This window comes from Cryptomeria japonica, chromosome 8, assembly GCF_030272615.1.
Source record: "Cryptomeria japonica chromosome 8, Sugi_1.0, whole genome shotgun sequence".
NCBI lineage: Eukaryota > Viridiplantae > Streptophyta > Pinopsida > Cupressales > Cupressaceae > Cryptomeria > Cryptomeria japonica.
The window spans coordinates 191,306,092-191,311,769 of NC_081412.1; positions in this window are offsets into that span (position 1 = coordinate 191,306,092).

Genomic DNA, 5,678 nt, shown 5'->3' on the forward strand with positions numbered 1-5,678 from the left:
GAAATGTTAATGCGACGCAAAAAACCCTAAAATAAGGCAATGCGCAAATGTTAAAGTATGACTCCGCAAGCGTTGACCATTTTTAGATGTCTACAGTAGTGTACATCTTTCCAACCATTCTATTTCAACTAGCTCATCTTCCAACTTAGGGGTGCCCTTAGATTCAATTATAATTAGTTCATGATTTAAAACACCATTTTGTGGAAGACTGGCATGTTTTGAAGCTCTTATCTTTAAATGAATAACATGTCTCTATTCTTTGGCATAATTGAATAAAAACTTTCATACAATTTATCTCATGAAATGACCAATCTATAATTAAAAAAAAAGAAACTAGAAAAAAAAGTTTGAAAATAGATTACACTACAAGCTTATGATGCTTATGATGCCTAAAGTCCAATGGTTCTACATTTTACCACCCCATCACATACAAAAAGTTTAATTTTTTATAAACTCTAGTCATATTTTGACAATTTTATGTACTTCAATGAGATGCCATTTTAGTTGCCAAATGCTCCACCCAGGCCTAGAATTTGACAGGCAAAATGACCATTTTTTCACTTTTGAACTGTATTTGACAGCTTAAAAAATTAGTAGAACGTATGTATAAACATGCTATTTTTTTCTAAAACCGTATAGATGACACTTCAAATTATAAATAAAACGTAAAAAAATATAGTAGGTAATATATATATTAGTTTAGAATGTTTATTATAAATATACAAATTTATTTAGAATATTTTAAAATGGAAGGATGTAGTTGTTTCTAATTTTATAATATTTTAATATGAGTTTTTAGAATAGTTCTATTTTTTCATATGAATTTAGAAACTTGTCATAATTGAAATGATAGAATATAATTGATTAAATATTTTAATATGAATATGCACAATATATTCTATTTTTTTATATATGAATTTAGAAACTTAGTCAATTTAATTTTTTAAATATATTTAATAAGATTGCTATAGAAACTTGTCATAATATATATAATTTTAAAATTTAAATGTTTATTATTACTAAATTAGTAATTATTAATTGATTATCATTTAATGTTAATATATAATTTATATTAGTGTATTAATTTAGAAACTTATTTAGTAAATTTAAGGTTTTTGCATATATTACTAATTTATCATTATTTTCTCATTAAGATAATGATTTCCATTTCTTCCCAAGAAAGATGTGCATTGATTTTCATTGCTTCAGTCTTCTATTTTATATTTTTTGACAGTTAATATTTTTCTTAAAACGTCAAATGAAAGACATTGAAATGACTAAACCGTCACAAAAAATTCATATGACAGGCATGGGTGACCGTCAAATTCCTGGCCTGGCTCCACGTAACTCTACTAAACTGAAACTAAAATATTTCACAAGGATTAGTGAGATTCTACTAAACTGAAACTAAAATATTTCACAAGGATTAGTGAGATCAATTTTATTTTGCGTAGAATATGGAGTAGCCTTCCTCCTCACATGCAAAATAAGGATATATATACGAGGCACATGAATCGCTTTAAAAAATCATCCAAGTAAATGCGGTCTTATGATCCCCACTCTCCTCGTTCTCTGTATGCACATATTTTTGTAGAAAAATATTGAAGCATAGACAAGGCATGTGAGTTGCATGCAGAATGCCACGTCCCTTCATTTGAGGCCTTGCACCAGCTGATTTTCACCATATGACCACTAGCTAAAGAAAGTGGGGGATTCAGGATATGTAGAGTGATTTTTACTGTAAAAGGTGTGAGCATCTTTTGTTCCATATAATCATATGATCTTTGAAAAATAAAATAAGTTGGATTTATAGTGATGTCTCTTATACATAGATTTATCAAAGATGGATATATTTTTACAAATAGATTTTAGTTTTTCAAAATTTTGATATATAAATCTATTATCTTAACAAGTAAGAAAAAAGGGTGTTTTATTTTATCCGGAGGATAAAATAAATTATCTCCAATACTCCAGAAATAAACACATGGTGCCTCAAGAGGAAAATGATTTAACAAAAGATATGTTATGAGATTCGAACTCATAACCTCCCTCAACAAACCCACTGCTTTCACCGCTAAACCATTCATTCGCATTTACTATTTTGTAGAGAGAAGTTGGTTTTACTGTATAACCAACTGTGCAAAGAACCCTTGACTACTGGTCTCCCAAAATGAATGGAAACCGTTGTGCTATATATAGCACTTGAATTATAAGCGGCCCATATTGCATTTAAACAATGCGAAGCCCGCCAATCCCTATTTTAAAGGGGATATTGGTTAAATAAACCCGCTAATGACTAATGGTGCCAAATTAGAATGTAAGGGGGATATGCATGGGAAATAATTTGTTGTAAAGGGTTATTTATGGGAGTTGGTGGTTTTAGTCTATTTTAGACTTATTTTATGTATAAAAGGGGGGTAGTAGTCCTTTTTGAGACATCCAAGTGATGAGAAGGAGATTATAAGCTTGAAGATTTGTTCATTATTCCTGCACATTGGAGAATAATGTTGCCATTGTGTTTGAAGGGAATATCTTGTAACACTTGTAATTGATTTTGGAGCTAATCGGATCGGTTCCCCTATTGGAGCAGGACTCGGACACGTAGTCCGATCCGCGGATGAACTCCGTTATCAACTGTGTTTTGCCTTCTATCTTTCTACTCTCTTTCTTTCAGTTCATTACCTTTATTATGCTTTGTTCATTTAAGCATTATTATGTTAATTCGCTCAGATTAAAGCTTTGAATTAACTTGTGTAATATTGTTAAGCATTTGTTTGTAATTGTCATAGATCCTAATCAGATCAAGTTTGGTATCAGAGCTTTGTTTGACTAGTATTGCAGAATTGAATGCTAACAAGATCTAGGATTCAACGAGGCGAAGGCAAGCTTGAAGAATATAATCCTAAGATCGAAAAATGAAGAACTAATCTGCCATCACAGATGGAAGGAAAAGGTGGTGAAGAAGGTTCCGAAGATAAGAGTATTCAGAAGACTCTTCAAAATTTGGAAACCATTGTACAAGTTTTAGTACAAGAGAGAGAGGACAAGATGCGAAGACGTGCAACTCGTGAGAACAAAGCGAAAAGACCAGGAGGTGACCATGAGCCTCCAAAAACACCCCCATCTCCTTCTTCTCCTTCTTCCTTGTCTTCTCCCTCTTCTACTCATTCTGAGTCTTCTCCTCTTTTCAAGAGTTCACATAAGCCTAAGATTAAATTGGATGTAAAATTTGATCTATCAAAGTATTGTGGGGAATTAAATGCTGAAAAATTAGATTATTGGATTCAACAGGTTGAAGTCTATTGTAGAGTCCAAAACCTCTTAGATGACACTGATAGGATCCAATTAGCTACTCTTCGGTTAGGAGGTACAACTCTAACCTGGTGGGAGAGTAGAATTCAGGATGGGTCTTCACAACATGGTAAAATCAATTTAACTTGGTCAGACTTTGTTAATGCTCTCAAGAAGCAATTCTATCCCCTAGGCCATATGCAACAGTTAATGATGAACTGGCAACTTTTTAGGCAAGGGAAAGGTCAGTCTGTCCAGGATTACACCCATGAATTCAGAAAGAAGGCTATTGCATTAAATGTTCCATTGTATACCCAGGACACGTTGCTTAAGTACATAGGTGGTCTTCACTCTTATCTGAGACATTCAATTTTGGTCTTGAATCCTAGTAACTTTGATGAAGTCTGTGTCCAAGCCACACACCTAGAGTCAAGAGGTAAGGGTTCTTTTATTGATAAGTCTGATAAGAAGCCATCTAAGTCTGAGAACAAATCCCAAAACAAAGGGAAGGGGAAAAAGATAGCTTCAGTGAAGAAAGAGGGTGAAAAACCCACATGCTCACATTGCAAGAAAGAAGGGCATGATGATTCTAGGTGCTAGAAGTTGCACCCTGAAAAGAGGCCAAAGGGATATGGTGGAAACAAAGACAAACAAAAGACTGCTGCTATAGTTCAACAGGATCTTGGATCTGACTCTGGAGATGAGACAAAGATTGTTGCTGCTGGAATCCAAGGTAAAGAAAAAGGTAGATCTCTCTCATCAGCTACAAGTTCTTCTAATATAAGTGCAAGTACAAGTAAAGATTCTACTCCTAAAAATGATAAGCAAAGGAATGAATTATTTCATATTCGGGTTGTTATCAAACATACTAAAGTTGATACATTATTTGATACGGGTTCTCAAGTTAACTTGATATCTGAAGAAATTGTTAAAAAGCTTAACTTGACTACAACACCTCATCTGAAACCATACCCTCTGGGATGGGTTTGCAATGATGCACAATTGCAAGTAACTAAACAATGTAAGATAAGATTTGATATCACTGCAAACTTTGTAGATGAGGTAGAAGCTGATGTAGTCCCTTTAGATATTTGTGGTCTTGTACTTGGGAGTCCCTATTTGTATGATCGACAGGCTATCTTCTATAGAGGGGAGAACAAATACCATCTTTTTAAAGATAAGGTTGAATACATTGTACGGGCACATAAGGTAAAGACTAATCTTGCACTAGTTAAGGTTGGTCAGATGAAAAGGTTAGTCAACTCTAGTAAGAACTTTGTATTAATGCTTGTAAGAGCCAAAGAGGAAGAAACATCTGAGGCATTTAAAGGATGTGATCCTAAACATAAGGCTAAAATGGTCAAAGTTGTTTCTGCTTACGATGACTTGTTTCAGGAACCAAAAGGATTGCCTCCTAAGAGAGAGATACAGCATGAGATCCAATTGTAGCAGGATGTGCCACTTCCAAACATTGGCATGTACTGGTTATCAGTCTTGCAAAATGAAGAGATCAAAAAGCAGGTTCAAGAGTTGGTTGAGAAAGGAGTTATTCGTCCTAGTACATCTCCTTGCAGTTCTCCTATTGTGTTGGTTCCAAAGAAAGATGGGACTTGGAGAATGTGCATCGACTACAGGGCTCTGAACAAGATAACGGTAAAGAACAGGTACCCTCTTCCTAGAATTGATGATTTACTTGATCAGTTGAAACATGCAATTTATTTCACTAAGTTAGACTTGCGTAGTGGATATCATCAGATACAAATTTTAGAAAATGATATTTGGAAAACTGCTTTTAAGACAAAACAAGGACTTTACGAGTGGTTGGTTATGCCCTTCGGGCTTTGTAATGCACTGGCTACATTCATGAGAGTCATGAATGATGTCTTTCGTCCTTTTATTGATGATTTTGTCATAGTCTACCTAGATGATATTCTTGTATTCAGCAAGTCTTGGGAAGATCATGTAATTCATGTTAAAAAAGTCCTTGATGTATTAAGGAAAGAAAAACTTTTTGTAAAGATGTCTAAATGCGAGTTTGCTAAGACATCCTTAGTGTACCTAGGCTATGTCGTAGGGAATGGTCAACTAAAAGTAGACCCTGCGAAGGTCGATTGTATTGTAAAATGGCCTAAGCCAAGTATAGTCACAGAAGTCAGGAGTTTTTTAGGTGCAGTTCAGTACTGGAGGAAGTTCATTGCAAACTTCTCTTTTATTGCTTCATCATTGCACACAATGACTAGTACGAAGGCAAATTTTCAATGGGGAGGTCCACAACAGAAGGCTTTTGACACTTTGAAGGAAAAGTTGAGCACCGCACCAGTTCTGGCTTTACCAGATTTACATCAACCATTTGAGATCGAGACAGATGCTAGCGGGTTTGCCATGGG